Here is a 20,505-nt window from a genome sequence, read left to right on the forward strand (position 1 = left end):
TGGTCCGCGTGTCATACCTTTTTTTCACCAATACAAATAATCCCTCCACTTTCTGAATATTCGAAAAGTGGTAAGTTCATTTATGGCGGGAATGTCTTGCCGCCTCTTCCCAACTATCATAATACATTCTTCAAAAACGATGAGACGTATGTCATGTCCATTTAATGCCTAGGACACGTGTCTTGTTGTAATTGATTCTGCAATTTTTAGCGTCTTTTTAGAGGTTTTTGCGACTACATCAATTGTTAAGTGACAGTTCCATGATGATAGTTCATAATGACAGTTTCTGATGACGAGTTTTCCCTATAATTACTGTATCATAGACAACTTTGAAAATCACTTCTTCTCTCTTACATTCATATTCTAACTCTTCTTGTAGTTATTCCTCTTTCTCTGTGTTTTTATCATGAAAGATGACTTCCATTCTTCAAACCTTTCTTCATCATCAGACCCCCACAAGGTAGTGATTGTTGATAAATTTCTCCCATATTCTGCCCCAACTAGAAGTAGAAGAGGTGGCAGACTTTATAGCTTAGGCTCTTTATCTACATAGTTCTACCTCTTCTCTTCTCAGAAGAATATTGCCAAACCTTCCTCCTCAAGCGCTGGAACTTCCATAGCCCCTAGATCTTCCTCTAGGGGGAAAGACCACAATGAACCTATGTGAGAGCCTACTAGTCCAAGATTGTTCTTCGGAAATTTTCTTTCATATGAGACTGTGAAGTTATGAGAAACCATGTCTCTTCTGTTACATCATTTAACCATGTTTATCATTATCCTAGTTTGATCATTTCTGGTCTCCTTCCCTTGGTTCGTCGCGAATGCAACTAGAAACCAAATATCCCAGTAGTAACCCCTAGTGTTGATGATAGAGTTAGCTCTTATCGTGAAGGTTATTCATTTGTTTATACCTACCATTTTACTTTAGGGTTCAACCTTCATATCAATCCAGAAATCATTAAATTTTGTTGTTACTTCAATATCTGTCTTGGCCAAATAGGTTTGATCACATGGAAGGCAGTAGCTTGCCTTCGTTATTTGTCAAATTTGGTTTCCGCTCCTTTTACTTTTCGTCACTTACTCCATCTATACTCCCTGAAGCTCTTCGCGAGAGTGTTTTCTCTCTTGTACGTTTATGTTTATTTTTCAGCAATCATGGAAGTTTTTAGAGAAATCCCTGACTTTCGTGACTGGATAGAAAAAATATTGATTGTTGCTCCCATGGACCAGAGATCATGGAAATTTCTTTCTCATAAATTTGGATGGAAAGCAAAGACCCTTTTTTTTTTTAATTACCATGATTTTCTTTCCCTTTGTTCTTTTTTCTTTCCTTTGATCCCTTTCGTTTTGGCTCTTTCTAGGGTTTGCCATTTGTGGCATCAGCCCCGCTTATGTTCCTTCTGCTAGGCTTTCTGTTAGCTCTGCACATGAACAAATTCTGAGTGTATCTTCTTCTGAGAGGAAGAATACTGAAGCCCGTGACTTTGAAGAAGAAGAAGAAGATAATGACGATAGTTCCTTAGTGAGGAAGCCACGAGTCAGAAAACGCGTGGTTTTATATGATGAAGGCACTGTTTCTCAAGACCCACTTTCAGGCTCCATGCCATTAATCTTGTTGATGAACCAGATTATGTCCATTTGGATATATTTGAGGATGAAGATATTGACAATTCTGGTAATCCCCCCTCAAGTCTTGTTTATAGACTTTTCGCCCAAGGATTTGGGGGTGAAGAAGACTTTGGCCCCGTTTCTGAAGAGCCACCACTTGTCTCTCTTCCAATGACCCCAGTTACTACTGATGTTAATCCTCATGTTTCTTTTGCTCCCTTACCTGCAACCACCCATATTGTTGTTCATGCCGCTGCTTCTCGTAAATAAGTCGAACCTTCTAGCGATAGATAAGGCATGAAGAAAGTTTTGATTGAAGTCCCCGATGGTGGGAATCTGTTAAAGAAATCAAGCCAAGGTGTTGTATGGTTGAAACCATTGATAGGACCCATGGAAAGAGAGAAACTTGAATCCTACAGCTCTTTGACCTTAATGAATGATGTTATTCATTCTGCGCTCAAGGTATATCCACATTCTCTTAAGTTTCTTCCTTTTCTTCTACATTTATAACTATTCTCCATTGTCTTTCTATTGATCAATTTAACAAGTATGAAGCTAATGAAAAGGATATCCTAAATTGATCAGCAAGCGATTGAGTTGCGCACCGAAGATGATAATTTGAAGAAACAATTTGAAGGCTTTCAACTTGAAAATGATGTTCTTGCTGAAGAAAAAAAGGGCTTTGGACCAACAACTGAAGATAACCACTGATGGATTAGTGGTTTTGAAGGCCTCTTCCAATGAAGTTGAAAAGGATAAGGATAGATTGGAATCTTCCTTTGCTGGGCAGTACTCAAAGGCAAATGAAGAGATTAGAAGCTTGAAAGAACTTCTAAATCAGAAAGAGGTGTACGCGGGTGATTTGGTATAGATTCTCACCCAAGCTCAAGAGGATCTTCGTGCCTCTTATGATAAAATTCAGTCCTTGAGGGCTCTCTTGAACCTTTGAGGGCATCCTATGAAGCGTCGGAAGCTGAGAAAGAAGACTTAAGGGTTGAGATTGAGCAGTTAAAAAAAGATTATGAAGCTCTTGAAGACAAGTTTACACTTGATATTAGCTGGGCTTTTTTGAATACCCGTCTCGACACTTTGACTGAGGCTAACCTGGAGGGTTTTGACCTTAATACTGAAATTACCAAAGTTAAGGAAGCAGTTGAGAAAACTCAGCAGCGTCAAAGCTTCTCAACACTTGGGGGTGAAAGTTCCAAAGGTGATGGAGATGGACTCGCTCTTGTTTAAGCAGATGCCCAACCTTCGTCTTCTCAAGTTGATCCCTCTACCCCCGTTAATGATTCTCCTTAGTATATTTCACTTTTTGTCTTAGAAGTGACTTGGTGTTTGTGAGAACTTTTTTTTTGTTTCAAAGTAGTTTTGTGTAGTTTCCCCCCTCCCTATTTTCGGGATGTTAGACATTAATATCATTTCGCAGCATATTATGCTTTTTTGCTCTTTAAGTTTTCAAGCGTATACTTGCATTTAAAAATGCTTTAATAGTCCACATCTTTAATATGCACAATTTTTTTATAAAAGAGAGCTCTTTAATCTTAAAAACACTAATGAAGATGACGTCTCACCTTCGTGTTGGTGCAAAGATATGAAATATGAAGTAATTAGAAGAAGGTTTGTTTTTTGAACCTTCAAATAAATATTCATGTAAACACATTTTCATAACTGCTTTATTTATAGCATGTTACAAGTACGAGTGTATTTTCCCGTGACCAAATCTATGGCCTTAACCTAAAAGCTCGTGGGAGTTTTCCATAGGTTCTTCAACTATTTATTGCCCCTTCTTTCTGCGAGCTTGAAAATTTGACATTTTATGCAAAGTTTTTCCTTTGGCTAAGTTATGCTTTCGTGGTGTACAACTTATTTCCTTGTTTACTTCTCCATACACATAGTCCCCCAGTGTTTGAGCATTAAAGCATGAGATCTCGAACACTGGATCGACTCTTTATTTTTGGTCCTTTTCCTGAAAAAGGAAATACATACGGGAATTGGAGATAATCATTTAGATGATGACTTCTTAACCCTTTTCCATCAGAAATGCTATAACCTAGATCGAGAATAATTAAGTATTTCGCGTGTCTTTCGGGTCTAATGTCATCATATGGTACGAGTAAGCTTTTTGCCTATCATCTAAAATGGTTAGTAAAACTTAAATGAACAAATAAAAAATGAACTTCTATGATACCTGACAGTGGGTATTATATTCTTCAAATGGTCCGCATTCCAATGGAATGGTAACACCTTACCATCCATAGTTTATAACTCGTACGCTCATTTTCTAGGAATGCCTTTAATTATATATGGGCCTCAACTTTCCTGTATTTGCCACTCGTGTTGATCGAAGCACTTTTTTGACGACAAAGTCCCCAATCTTGAAATATCTCATGTTCGCCTTCATGTTGTAGTAGCGTTCAATTCCATGCTTTTCTACCGCCATCTGAATCAAAGGTGTCTCCCTTCTCTCTTCTGTCAAATCTAAGTTCGTACGAAGTTCTTTTTCGTTTGATGCTTCACTTGTATGTGTGTACTTTGTCCTTGGTTCTCCTATCTCCACTGAAATTGAAGCCTCTGTCCCATATGCGAGCGAAAATAGGGTTTCTCCCATGCTTGTTTTTGTTGTGGTTTGGTAAGCTCACAATATCCCCGGTAGTACTTCCGTCCACTTGCCTTTTGATTCTTCCAATCAGTTTTTTCAGGTTGTTGATGATGACCTTATTTGTCTACTTAGCTTGACCGTTAGCTACGGGATGATAAGGTGCTAAAGTAATTCATTTAATTTTCCAACTTTTGAAAAAATCGATAACCTTCATGCCTACGAATTGTGGCCCATTATCTCAAACGATTTCCTTTGGGACTCAAAATCAATATATTATATTTATCCAAATGAAGTCCATAACTTCATTTTCTCGTACTTGTTTAAAGTCACTTGCTTTCATCCATTTTGAGAAATAATCCGTTAGAATTAACAAAAACTGTACTTTTCCCTTGGCTTGAGGCAGAGGACTTACGATATGCATCCCTCATTTCATGAATGGCCACGGTGATATGATTGAATTAGCAATTGTTGGTCGATGCATATTATTTGTATATTGTTGGCACTTGTCGCACCTTGCTACAAAATTTTCTGCTTCATCTTTCATTTTTCACCAATAGTATCGTGCTCTTATTAGTATTTTTACCAACGATCTTCCACCAACATGATTACCACAGTGCCCTTCATGTACTTATCTCATTACATGTTCGGTTTGTGAAGGTCCAAGGCACCGTGCTAAAGTTCCTCCAAATATTTTGCTATATATATTCCCCCATATTATGTAGTATTTAGCAGTTTCAATCGTAGCAATTGGGATTTGTTTTTATCCTCATGCAAAATTCCACGCTACAAAAAGTTCACAAGCTCGTTTCTCCAATCTCAAGTTAAATTATTGAAATTTACTTCATTCTTTGTTTGGTAAGGAGCTGAATGAACAAGTGTACTACAATTGCATTTTCTGCATTCGACACATCAGCCACGAATGCCAGACTTGCTAATGCATCAGGCTCTGCGTTTTCTTCCCTGAGTATTTGTACAATTTTCCAAGTTTGGAACTGTCTCAATAACCCTCATACGTTTTCTATGTATTGTTGCATTTTTGTCTTTCTTGCCACGTAAGCTCCTTGCATTTGGTTTACTACCAATTGTGAGTCACTTTTGATTATAATTTGTTCAATACCAAGTTCTCTCACGAGCTCTAATCCTGCAATCACAACTTCATACTCTGCCTCATTGTTAGTAATTGGATAACACTTTATTGCATGTCTTACGACTTCTCTTGGAGGTGGAATTAAAATAATTCCCAAACCAACTCCTTTAACATTTAGGAACCGTCGGTAAACAGGGTCCAAGTCCCCGGATCAGTTCCGGTGAACACTCGTAGCTCTTTTTCTACTTCAGGAAGTAGGTGTGAGCTTAAATCTGTTACAAAATTTACTAGTACCTGAGACTTTATGGAAGTTCTAGGCTGATATTTAATATCATATTCGCTAAGCTCTATAACCCATTTAGCCAATCTTCTTGACAATTCTTGTTTATGCAATATATTCCTTAGTGGAAAAACAGTTATTACAGAAATAGAATGACATTGAAATAAGGTCGTTACTTTTTTTATGCCGTAATTAATGCTAATTCAAGTCTCTCTAAATGTGGGTACCATATCTCGGCATCCAATAAGGATTTACTAACATAATAGATCAGAGACTGCTTACCTTTGTCTTCACGTACCAGTACCGCGCTTACCACCACTTCGGACGCAGTCAGGCAAATTAGCAATCTCTACTCGTCTCGGCTTTGCTAACATGGGCAGTTCTGATAAGTATGACTTTAAATACTTCAGAGCTTGTTGGCATTTGTTAGTACATTGAAATTGATTTTGCTTTTTCAATATTGAAAAGAATTTTAAATATGTTTCTGACGATTTGGATATAAACCTTCCCAAAGCTGCTACCTTACATGTTAACCTTTGAACCTCTTTTTTGCTTATGACCACATCAGGTATCTCCTCAATTACTTTGATTTGCACGAGATTCACTTCAATACCCCTATTAGAGACAAGAAATCCCAAGAATTTACCTGAAGCAACACCAAAGGCGCATTTTTCGGGGTTTAACTTCATGTTAACTTACGAAGAATTTCGAAGGTTTCAGTCAAGGTTTGGAAATGGTCCCTTGCTTATGATGACTTGACCAATATATCGTCTATGTAGACCTCCATGGTTTTCCCCAAGTGTTCTTGAAATATTTTGGTGACCAATCTCCGGTATGTCGCTCCAACATTTTTCAAGCCAAACTGCATGACTTTGTAGCAATAAGTCCACCCCTGTCTGTAATAAAGGAGGTTTTTTCCTTATCTAGAGGATCCATCTTTATCTGATTATAAACAGAATAGGAATTTAAAAAACTTAAAATTTCATGACCTACGGTAGAATCAATTAACTAATATATATGCGTTAAAGGAAATGAATCTTTAGGGCAAGCTTTATTTAAATCAACATAATCCACACAAACTCACCTTTCCATTTTTCTTTGTAACTACGACAATATTAGCTAACCAGTCAGGGTACTTTACCTCTCGTATTGAACCAATTTTCAGAAGTTTTTGTACCTCATCCTGGATTACTTGATTTTTAAATGTCCCTTGCTTCCTTTTCTTCTGTTTGACATATGGGTGCAATGGGTCCTCATTCATCTTGTGAGTCATTACCTCTGGTGGTATACATGTCATGTCTGAATGCGACCAAGCAAGGCGAACTGCATTAGCACGTAAAAATTCAATTAACTTAACTTTCATTTCCGGACTCAAGTTTGCTCCGATGTAAACTTTTCTGCTAGGCCAGTGAACGGATAATATAACATCTTCAAGCTCCTCCGTGGTTGTTCTGATATTCTCATTTTCCTCTGGTTCTTGAATCATATCAGGTCTCGAATCCATATCAACTGACCTCTTGGGATTCTAGTTGAGGTGTATGTTAAATTATCCTCAACTGAGTTCTTTAATTGCTATTACGCACCTCCATCCTCGAATATTGCATTTGCGATCACCACTAAATTGATATCTCGTGATACTTGTTGATCTCCATGGATTTATCGGATTCCCCACTGTGATGGGAACTTAATAACTTGATGCAATATTGATAGGACCGTGTTCATATCATGAATCCACAACCTTTCTAAAATTATGTTATAGGCCATGTCCGCATCCACCACTTGAAATTTAGTGTCTTTTATTACTCATTCTGCATATGTAGCCAATACAACTTCTTCTTTTGTGACAACACTTGAGTTATCGAACCTGGACAACGATCGTGCTTTTGGTACGATTCGATCATTCGCTTGCATCTCGTTTACCACCCTCAGTAGGATGATATTAACTGAGCTGCCTGAGTCAATCAACGCTTGTCTAACATTAGTATCATGTACAAGAGAGATATTACCAGTGCATTATTATGAGAAATTATCATGCATCTTGTCACCTTCCAAAACTTGGCAAACTTGTTTCCCGTGGGTAATAGTAACCTTGGATGTCCTTCTTGCAGCTGTGAACGTTACCCTGTTAACTTCTTCTCCCCCAGTTATAACAATTGTTGTTCTCTTTGGCAATAGGGCTTTAGTGGTTCTTGACTATTTTTCATTTAAGATTGTTTTACTTTTTCACTAAACAAAATAGTGAGATAGCCTTGCTTCAATAAATATTCAAATTCTCCCTGTAAGATTCTGCAATCTACTGTTCTATAGCCATGACTATTGTGAAACTCGCACCAAAATTCCTGACTCCTTTTTTTTTGGATCTGACCTCATCACTTTCGGCTACCGTACCTTATCTCCCATTCCATTTAGAACGACTTTTAACTCTAATATACTGACGTTGAAACTCTAATCTCTTATTCTTGCATGAGAATTTGAATCGTTACTTTTGGTTGTGTCCCGTTCCCTTTAGAATCGAGAAGAGGAACTTGTATCATTTTTACCTTGATCTTGAATTAAACTATGCATGTTCTTGTTTAGTTAGGGAATCTCATCTCGCAGGTCCCATATAAGATTCGTACATGTTCTTACCAGACCTCTTTTCCATTTCGGAACGCCTAGATCCTGGCCTCTCTTCTGCCCTTGGCTGGGCAACCGCGTCTTTTTTTATTCGCAACTCTGTACTGTATCTATTTTATACGTCATTCCAAGTAGCTGCAGGAAACTCCCACAAACTCTCCCTTAACCTCTCGTGGCTTCTGAACTCTTTTCATTCAAAATACTTGCGAACATCATAGCCGCCCAATTATCAAGTACTCGTGGCAACATCATTATTTCTCGTTAGAACCTATCCATGAATTCTTTGAGCAGTTCTATGCTTTCTTATTTTACTTTGAAGATATATTCCATTATCTTCTCTACTTTTTGGGCTCCCGAATGTAATTTTATAAAAAAATCTACAAGCTTAATAAAAGAGTCAATACAGTTTTCAGGTAAGAGCGAATACCATGTTAACGCCCCTTTTGTGAGAGTTTCGTCAAAAAAAAAATTCCAAGATTGATTCAATTTCCTGCTTGGTTAAATCGTTGTCTTTAACCCCTGTAGTGAGTGCAGTGACGTGATCTCGTGGGCCTGATGTTCCATCATATTTAGGAATATCAAGCATTTTGAACTTTTTGGGAATTGCTAAAGGTGTTGCACTTGGCTTCCAGGGATACTGCGAATATTTATCAATATCCACACCCTTGATTATTGGTGACACACCAGGTATTTGGTCTATCCGCTCATTTTGCTCCTTGATATGTTTCTGCAAAGTTAGTACTAAACTTTACAAATTAAAATTATTCGGTGTACCTGATCCTCCAACCTTGCATTCGTTTGGTATTTCTCTACTTCCTGAATTGTCGAGTCCTGAATGCGGATTTTCCAAGGTGGTATTTACTGGTGGAGCAGTCTGCACAACGTTGGGCAATCCACTCGCAAAAGCCCACAATGCTTCATTCATGTATTGTGCGTTCAACTGCTTCAAAGTATCTTGCCCGTTAGCTAGTTCGCCTACTTGTTGTCCATCAGTACGAGTAGCAGAACTTTATCGACAAATTGAGAAGAGTTGGTACTATTTTCATTTTATGTATTTTGTTAAATTGGTCATAAAATACAAACAGAATGACAAAATGTGATACTATCTTTATACTAACTATCTTATTAAATTGTTCACAAATACTGAGGGACTATTAAATCTTGTATGTGTTGTTCCATTTTTATACTATCTTCTTGCCTTGTTAAATTATTCAAAAATATTGCTCGACTTCATACTATTTCCTAGTCTTGGTGAATTGAGGAATTAAATCTCATAGGGGATTGGCACAAGTTGAAATAACCGGATCATTTGACTGTAGTTTTTATTGGGGTTTCTTTAAAGGGTGAATGAGAAATGGAAGAGGCACCTTTTGGATTGCACCTCTCCATCTCCCCTTCATTTGTCTATAAATTTAGAGACTTAGCCTTATTTTTCATAAATAAAAAATCTGAAAACTTGTCCCATATTTTCTATATTGTTGCATTATTTTTTTTAAATAAACATAAGTGTCAAGTGCGATTTGCTCCGTTTATTGAGTTCGCTGAAGTTCTGTGATTTGTAATGCCGCTATCACATAATATTTACTCCGTTCTATCTTCGGGGAGATTTAATCCAAAACCTTTGGCAATAGTGAGGGTATTAAATTTCTTAAGGACACAAAAGCAACTTGTGGGCTCGGGATTATTTTCTATTGTGTTTATTAAACTAACATTCGTTTCTTTGCTTCTCTAATCTTCTGGTTTCGAACATAGATTACCAATAAGCTTAAGGAATTTAATGAAATTATTTTTCAGACGGTTGATTGAGAAAATTTGAGTTGAAGTGATGGTCTTCTACGGATAGAAACGAAGAAGCAAACAAATGATGCTCTTGTATCGTAAAATCTTATCCTTTGTTTCGTGTTTTTCAGTGTTGGCTCTTGTATTTTATTTTTCGTCTGGTGGATTTATCACTATACAAGAATCAAATCACTTTTTGCGCCTATTAGATATTCTTTTGCAAGCTACACGCAAAGTAGTGAAATAATTGTCTTAAAATGCTAGTTCTTTTGCATCGGAAAAGTAAGTGTCACGATTTATGTTGTTTTGTTTAAAAAAAATTGTTGCTACTATTGAAAAATTGATCACTCCAAAAGGGATCCGAATTCTTAGAGATAAGTGTCCATGGTTGGGATGGTAGCCTTAGAAAACTTATACAAGTTTCCTGAAAAATTATGAAGCATAATAGTGATGAGAAGGAAAATGTCATACCTTTCTCTGTGTACATGATCAGATTCCTTGGTTACATAAGATGATATCATCAACCAAGATTATTCATTTCAGTATTTCCATTCTGGTGTGGAATAAACATTTGCTACAAAAATGTAGCGACATTAAACTCATAAATGTTGTCTTCTAACATGTCCAATGATATGGCATTTCTCGGGCTCGAATAATTTCTATCCATTGCTGGGTGATATCCGTGATGGTTGAATTGTCAGAGGACGGACATCAAGAGGATAGATATTACTCTCGACGAAGCAGAAAGTGACTATAAATTCGAATTCTACTCGTTTTTTTTTTTTTTTTTTTTAATGTTTTTACCTTATATGATTTATGAAACTTTGATTCTACAAATGTTAGGGTAAATACTTATTATGTGATACTCTCGAAGTACATTCTATTTGCATGCTAATGATTAGAAATAATATATGGTTAAAGGATAATTTTGTTATTCCGTTTACCAAATAAAATTGGTTTGTCGGTATACAATTTGGTGACTTACATGAAATTAAAAGTATTTAAGGTTGTAAGTATGAATTAGACTTACATTAATACTTGAAAAGTATTTTGAAATCATGAAGACGGTGTTTTATATGTATATTAGCTTGAATCAGTAAAGATGTACATATGTTAGTTTGATAAGAATAATATATCGAATTGTTGAAATGTTTAGGGGTTACAATGGTTTAGTTAGAAAGCCATTTAAAAATAAAATTAAAATACTTGTGATCTACCCTATTTTGGAGACTAAAATACTCATGATTTTTCTACTCCAATTATGGAGTCTAAAATCCTCGTGATTTTCTACATTCATTTGGAGATTAAAACCTTTATTTTATACTCCTACTTCGAGATTAAAATCTTTGTGATTTTCTACTCCTACTTCGAGATTAAAAATTGCGTGATTTTCTACTCAATCTTTGAGATTAAAATCGTCGTGATGTTTTATTAGACTGAAAACTTTACTATTTATTAATTCTGGTTGTGTCAAATTGGTTTGAAGATTAAAAACTTCACCGGTCGTTAATTCTGGTTATGTCTTAACACAAACAATATTTTATGTGGTTGGCTCTATAAAGTAATAGGGGTGACGAGTATGAATCTCTTTTAAAGAAAATATGTTTGGAATATGGCATTATACACTAATTAATTGCCCCTTACTCACTGCAATCTAATAAAATTACATAAAGAAAGAATAAAACGTTAAAAGTGATGATGAATGCCTTGTTAATAAGTTCTGGTTTATCCCAGAACTTATGGGAGGAAGCTATTCTTACAGCTAACCGAATACTCAATCGAATTTCCCATAGCAAAACACAATCCATTTCATATGAAAAATGGAAAGGAAGGAAACCCAACTTAAAATATTTTAAGGTATATGTGTGTTTGGCTAAAGTGCAAGTCCTTGAATCAAAAAGGGTAAAGATTGGATCGAAACCGTTGATTGCATTTTCATATGATATGCAATAAATAGTATGGGATATCGTTTTCTGGTTCATAAATCAACAAATCCCGATATTCATATTAATACGATAATTGAATTAGATAATACTGAATTCTTTGAGAATATTTACCAGTATAAAAAAGAATGTGAGTCGTCTAATGAAAACTCTAAGAGACCTCGAGAAGAAACAAAGTAAAGTACCTTTAATGAGAGAAATCCATGACATAGTAAACGTCAAATGACAACAAGAAGGCCTTGACTATTTTGACACATACTCGCCAGTTACGAGAATTACACCCATACAGACATTAGTAGCATTGGTTGTTGTGTATGATCTTGAAATCCATCAAATGGATGGTAAGACGAACTTTTTAAATAGAGACTTGGAGGAAAAAATTTACATGGAACAACCTGAATGGTTTGTTGTTCCAGGCAAAAAAAAAACAGCATGTAGATTTGTTAAATCGCTTTACGGATTAAAACAAGCACCCAAATAATGGCCTGCAAAATTTGACCAAATAATTTGTCAAATGGCTTTAAGATAAATGAATGTGATCAATATGTGTACATTAAAAATGTTCCAAATCACATAGTCATTGCTTGCCTATATGTGAATGATATGCTGACAATGAGTAATGACATTGCCAACATAAATACGACTAAGCGTATGTTAACTAGTAAATTTGATATGAAAGACTTGGGAGTTGCAGATTTAATCTTGGGTATTAAGATCCATAAGACTCCTCAAAGTATGTCATTGTCGCAATCTCATTATGAAAAGTTCAAGAACTTAGATTTTAAAGTTGCAAAGACTCCAATTGTGTGATGACCCGATAGGTCATTTTGAGTATTAGCCCTTAATTCCATGTTCCAAGGCCTCTATTAGCTTAATTTAATATTGTTTGGGTTGGGCGTGTGGTCCGTGTCACTATTTGAAAAGCTTGTATGTAACAATTTGAAGAAAACATGATTTTGGCTCTAAAAATAACTTGGGTTGACTACGGTCAATATTTTATAAAAATGATCTCGGATCGGTATTTTAATGATTCCGATAGGTCTGTATCGTGATTTTGGACTTAGATGTATGTCCAGAATTGAAATTGGAGGTCCCTAAATTGATTTGACTCATTTTGCCAAAAACTAGCATTTTGAAAGTTTGAAATTTACTAAGTATGACCGTAAGTTAACTTCTTAGATAACGGGTTCGGATTTTGATGTTGAAATTTGAAATAGGTCTGTATTGCTATTTGAAACTTGTCTGAAAAATTTAGTGCAATTCGGAATTGATTTGACATGATTCAGACGCTTAAATGTGATTCTAGCGTTCTTGAGTTTTACTTTAAAATTTTATTCGTTTTGAGTATTGATTTGTAGATTTAGATATTATTTTGGTGATTTGATTGCATGATCGTGTTAGTATGATGTTATTACACTCATGTGCATGTTTGATTTGGAGCTCGAGGGGCTCGGGTGAGTTTCAGACGTGTTTCATAAGAGTTTTGCTAATGTGAAGATAGTTGGTGCACTTCTGTTGCTGGTGTTCAACTGCATATCTCGCATTTGCGAGGTATGGCTCGCAATTGTGAGTCTCGCTTTTGCGAACAAGTGTTCGCCTTTGCGAGCATGGTTTGGACTGGGTAACCTCGCAATTGCGAGGAAGATGTTCGCATTTGCGAACTATTATAGTCTCATTTACGACTTAGTGTATACTTGAGTCTTCTTCACAATTGCGAAGATGCGACAACGATGGGGGGTCTTCGCATTTGCGGTCATTTTATCACATTTGCGACTTATGTAACACCTGCAGCTGGGTAAGAGAGGAGAAAATGGGAGATAGCTCATTTCACACTATTTCTCAACCTTAAACACTTTAGAAACGATTTTCCAAAAGGCTTTTCTTTCCAAACTCATTGATTTGATTGGTTTGGAGGCTAATTCTAAAGAAAAGGTCCCGATTGAGCTTTTATTTGATTGCGGGGTGAGCTAAGTGTTGGGTCTAACCTTGATTTGAGGGAATTAGGAACCCTTGAACTACATGTTATGTGAATTATGTGGGAAACGGCGTATATGCGATGTGACAATTGTATATACGCCGTTATGATACTTGATTCCATGTTTTCTTTACTTCATGATATATGTTGTTTCATACCTTAATTGCTACTTGCTTTATTAATTTCTATGCCATAATTGTTACTTATCATTTAGTCATTCTTGTATTAAATTGTCCATTCGTTCCATGATTCCATGCTTATTTGTTAATTGCTTTACTTGCATATCTAATTGATAGATACATATGAGTTGGTAAGGTCGAGTCATTTGAGTTGTTAGGGATTCTTTCATTATTATGCGATTCTTCATTGCTTCGTACATTTAATCTCTTGATGTAGAAATTCTTATAAATTTTGATTGTTGAATTGCTATTGTTGATTGAAATTACTTGGGGAGCGGGTTGCACGCCGCAACAGAAATTGAAAGGTAATGAATTGAAATGGTGGAATAAGGACAGATTTTGACATTGATAAATGATGATATTGTGGAATCGGTTTGCGCGCCGCAACGGATTGTATATGTGTACTTGACGTTGAAAAATAATAATATAGCGGGATTAGATTGCGCACCGCAACGATTTGTATGTGTTGTAATTGTTGTTGTTGAGTTGACCTCGACATTTTTATATGATATTATAAGTCGTATTATTCTGGGATTTCTAATAATGAGGTTTAAGTTAATTCTCATGAGTTAATTGCATTACTTCCAATTCCTGTTTATTTTCCTTTATTATCATTATCACTGCGTACAAGTTATTGTAAGTGGCCCGCTTTAACCTCGTCACTACTTTGTCGAGGTTAGGCTCGACACTTACAAAGTATATAGGGTCGGTTGTACTTATACTACACTCTGCACTTTTTGTGTAGATATCGGAGTTGGTCCTAGCGGCGCTCAGTAGCTTATGCTTGGATTCAGTCGATGTCGAAGACTTGTGGTATAGTTGCACGGTATCTGCAACCCTAATGTCCCCTTCCCTTCTATCTTTACTGTTTTATTCAGTTTCAAAACAGTGTATTTTGTACAAACATTGTTTGTAGCACTCTAGATGTTCATGTACTCGTAACTCCAGATTCTGGGTTATGTTTAGACTTTGTTGTTCGGTATTTTACTCTACTTCAGACTTATATCGTTATCATTATTAATATTTTATTTTTAATTGTTAAAAAATAGTTAATTTTATATTTCATGTCGGCTTGCCTAGTAAGTATATGTTAGGCACCATCATGATCCCGAGGTTGGGATTCCGGATCGTGACAAATTGACGTGAATCATGCACTTGCAAAGAACAAAAGGCCAAAGTATATCACAATTGGATTATGCTCGTGTGTTGAGATGCTTAATGTATATCATGAATTATACACGACCAGATATACCTTGTGTTATAAGCAAATTGAGACGATACACGAGTAATCCAAGTCAATCTCATTGGATGGCAATGAAACGAGTTTTGGGATATTTAAAATATATCCGAGACTTTGTTTTGCACTAAAGTGAATATCGTGCAGTGATTGAGGGATATTGTGATATAAATTGGATCACCGTTTTAACTGATTTTAAGTTCACGAGTGGATATGTATTTATTATTGGTGGAGGAGCGGTATATTGGAAGTCATCCAAACAAACTTGTATTATCTGCTCTACAGTGAAGGCTGAGTTCATAGTCTTAGATAAAGCCGGTGAAGAAGCTGAATGACTCTAAAATTTCTTTGAAGATATTTTATTTTGGCCCAAAACCGTTGGCATCAATATATATATATATATAGTCAAGCAACAATCGGAAGGGCTGGGAGCGTTATATATAACGAAAAATTTCGTCATATACAACGAAGACATAAAATCGCTAGGCAATTACTCTCTAGGGGAATTATCACAATTGACTACATAAAGTCAAGCCATAATGTATCAGATCCACTTACAAAAGGCCTAATTAGAGAGGTAGTTGAAAGATCATCGAGGATAATGGAACTATGACAAAGGACAAGTCATTGTAGCGGTAACTCTACCTAGAAGATTGGAGATCCTAAGATATAGGTTTGAGGAGATCAAACAAAGTCATTAATAATGGTTCAACATTGTCAATTAAAATTTTGGTCAATTCACGTGATAACACAATGTTCAGTACCAAGGATAAAACATTAAGGCTTTTGAATTGTTTTTAAGTTTGATACGAGATATATCAAATGGTATATCTATGGGATAATGCATTTAGGGATCACCTATGTAAGTGTGAAGTGTAAGCCGCTTCAAGGAGAAGTCTGTAAGGCCGGTTCTCGATGCACTTATAAAATCATGCGGTGTTCATGACTGAAACGAATACAATAATGAGAACCAAAGACGGTTAAGGATTGAAAATTTGACTTATAGTTATTTAGGTATACACCAAAGCACGACGATTCAAATATATCAAATCTACCGATCGATCGAGTATATCCATCATAATCTCACTACATAAAGTTCAAAGGAAAACCTACTTATCCAGATGCGATTAATCATTACTTGCGAATCACAATCTTTTTCATGCACAGTTTTACACATATGGCCATTCCCCATTCATGCGGGGGATTGTTGGGGTTTTCTTTAAAGAGTGTGAATGAGAAATGAAAGAGACACTTTTTGAATTGCACCTCTCCATCTCACCCTTCCTTTGCCTATAAATTTAGAGGCTTAGACTTATTTTTCATAAATAAAAAATCTGAAAACTTGTCCCCTCTTTTTTACATTATTGCATTATTTTTTAAAATAATTATTAGTGTCAAGTGTTATTTGCTCCGTTTGTTTAGTTCATCAAAGTTCTGTGATTTGTACTGCCGCTATCACAGAACAATTATTCCATTCTATCTTGGGAGGAATTAATCCAAAATCTTGTGCAACAGTGAGGAGATTAAATTCCTTAAGAACACAAACAATTCGTGGGCTTGAAATTATTTTCTGTTTTGTTTATTAAACTAACATTCGTTGCTTTGCTTCTCCAATCTTCTGATTTCGAACGCAGATTACCAATAATTTTTTCTCTATAAAGTAATTCATATATCAAATTGTATATTTTAACAAAATGTTGCTAACTTGGTAGTTGGTATTGTTTGATTAACTACGTTTTCTTTCTTTACTTTCTTTTCTGAAATGATATATATGTTTAGCACAAGCAGTGTTGCGATTCTCCAATGATATATCTTGGTCCTACGTTTTTTTTTTTTTTTTGTCTTCTCATTTGCTGCTTCTTATTGTTTTGTTAAGAAAATATCGGTACATTAAAACCTTATATATCATTGGCCTGAAGTTTGATCCGCGGCAGTTAATACTTTAGGCTAATATTGATATATGACAGTTTGAACTTCAAGCGACTGGCCTAAAACATAAATTGATTTAATTTTCTTTAATATCAAATGTTTAAGAGTGAAACATTATGTTTTTATTGAATATGTTTTTGTAAGTTTGTACTATTTTTTTCGTTATTAAGTAAACTATTGTAAATAGAGCATTATAAACGTAGTATTAATAGTTGCATGAACATTAAATTATTGTACTTGGAGAATATTAATGAACTTGAATCAAAAGTAACACTTCACAAATTTGACTATACTTGTATTTACGCTAGTCTAAACCATTGATTTGTTGGAAATTGTAAATTATAATATTTTAAGGAATGGGATACATAAACATCCCAAGAAATTTAAAGGTATATAATTGAATTAAACAAAGAATATTTTTAAAACGAGATATTCTTTTTCACCAAATTTTCTAATAAACAGGCACATTTCCCATGCATACTTGAATCCTTGTCTTTCAAATTTTCTTCTAATTTACTCAAATATAATTTGAATTAATTGAAAGTGAAAAAGGTAAACAAAACAGAACTTATTTTAGTTTTATGGTCGGTTTGTCTAGTTATTATTATAGCATAAAATGCTAGTAGTAAATCAATCTGAATTAATTAAAAAATTGTCCGATCCGACCCAAATGAATATCCATGTTTAGTTATTATGATTACTGTGGATTTATTATAAAATCAGTGAAGCACCCACGATCTATAAATTATGGATCTATCACTGGTATCTACCATCAATTATTATCTAGATATATAAGTATTTTCCACACTCTTCAACAATCGAAAGAAGAAGAGGAGAATAAGAATAAGAATAAGAAGAAACACTAATAACAATAACATCTACGCGATGAACCTTATGTTACTTAAGCCACATGAATTTTCCGTATTTGGACTAAAATTTTCATACTTTTCAATCGTTAACTATTTTTTAAACAACAAGTCTAAACAAAAACGGTTACTCATAGGGAGCTCCAAAAGAGGAGTAAAAAAGAAAATCAATTGGGTCCATATATTTTACATTGCATGATGTCCACTCCACCACCAATTTTTTCTGACACTTTGAAGTAGGAGTTTTGAAGTTCCCGTTTGGCCATATATTTTGGCTTCATTTTTTATAATTTTTTAAAAAAACATTATTTGTTTATGAAATATGATAATGTTTTGGGAAAAAAAAATTAAAAAATTTTAAGTTCCCAAAAACTAGTTTAGGATAATTTTTGGGTGAAATTTTTTCTTCTACTCACAAAATTTTAACTTTTCTTCAAATAAAATGCATGTCCAAACACAACTTCAACTTTAAATTTTTTTTTCAACACAACTTCAAAAATTCTTTTTTCAAATTTCAATCAAATCTATGTCCAAACGATAGTGAAGTCTTTTTGGACTAGACATCAAAATCCTATAATTTATGGAATGTGAATACATGTTCGACCGACATATGTTGATAGACTTTCCATGTAACCAAAACTACTATTTAAAAGGTTGGGTTAGCTTGTATTATATTATTCCACAAAAATCAATTCATAAGAAAGCTTCGTTAGGGAAAATAACGAAAGGATGGTGCTAAATATGGAATATAATTCTACTTAATGGAATAACAAATTATTTTTAGTAACTCAATTATATTATTGAAAGAACAAAAAAAATAAAGTTAGATAAGTTGAGTTACGACACTGTCGTCAACGTGGACAGATGACAATTTAGAGTAGTTTGGATTACTACTTATTCAGTGAATTGATCACCCTTAACTATCCAAAATTGACAGGATTCGTCAATTTAACAATTGACAGGGATAAATCAAAACATAGATAACCATATAATAGATGAAATGCGTGCAAGTTGGTCGGATAAAATCACTATTAAAAAAATAAAAAAATAATAATAATTGACACACTTAAATCATAACTTATGTGATCTAGCGCTCAAGTGAGTGAAAATTATAAGAGATTACAGTTCAATTGTCAATAGAAACAAAAAATAATACTTAATATGCAATTTCTTCTCATACAACTAAATCTTGATAAATAGAGTTACTAGATGCCTTTATTTTACTCATATCTTCTATATGAAAACGGCCTCTTTGACTTTTTAAAGTCAAGGGTAAGGTTTGCGTACACTCTACCATCCCAGACACTACTTATGAAATTACACTGAGTATGTTATTGTTGTTGTTGTTGTTACTTCTATATAAAAAACGTTGTTATTAAAAAAAAGATAAATTAAGTTGTGAAATAATAATTCAAAGTTGGAGTAAAAAAAACACAATCGTTCAGAATTTGATATTTGTGAGTTTCTTTATTTTAAATAAGTTTTTTAATAAAATTTATATTAAATATATTTTCTAGTTCCTACTCAAAGTAGATTTGCATTATTATGTATAGTTCTTGTTACTTGCTTCCTTCGTTGATGCATTTTTTTGGAGATTATGAATAGATAGACTTTCTATCGAATCCAATTTATTTGCTATGATGACTAAATGACTGAGAGGTCGTTTGGTAGTCGGTTAGAAGGAGTTATTTATGTACTAAAATTAGGATAACTCTTTACATTGTTTGGTTATAAAATTGGGAAAAAAAATAATCTCCGCATAAAATCTAGCATAAGTTATACAATATTTGGTTAGTTTTTTCTCATTTTCACATAAAAGATAGAATTGCTAATACAATATTTAGTTCATATTTTTCTTTTCCGCATAACTAATATATGTATAAGTAACGAAGGAATTTATATATTTTATATATAGGGTAGAAGGTGGAATAACTTATATATGTATTAGTAATACTTATATTAAAACACGAATAACAAGAATACCCTCTATTCATATTTGTATTTTTTCGTTTAAAAATATATCTATAATATAATAATATTTGTAATAGAATAAACTAGACTAATAATAAATAATACTCAAATTATATTTATATTTTACTAATCCTTATATAACTAATTATCGCATAACCAATTCTTGCATAATTAATCATAACATAACTAAATCCTGCATAACTAAATCCTACGTAACTAATCTCTACGTTACTAATACCTGCATAATCCTAACCAATAACCAAACGACCCCTAAATTATTCAGAACCACTAGTTAAGTTAATTGTCTTAATTCCCTTTAATTATGATTTAGGGCGACGTTAAGAGGGTTAAATTACAAGAACATGAATCTGAGTACTTCTATGTAGTTTTGAGAAGGGGGGGAAACTAACCAAAAATTTCAATCTCCCTCCCA

The sequence above is a fragment of the Nicotiana tabacum genome, chromosome 13 (genome assembly GCF_000715075.1).
Source record: "Nicotiana tabacum cultivar K326 chromosome 13, ASM71507v2, whole genome shotgun sequence".
Taxonomy (NCBI): Eukaryota; Viridiplantae; Streptophyta; class Magnoliopsida; order Solanales; family Solanaceae; genus Nicotiana; species Nicotiana tabacum.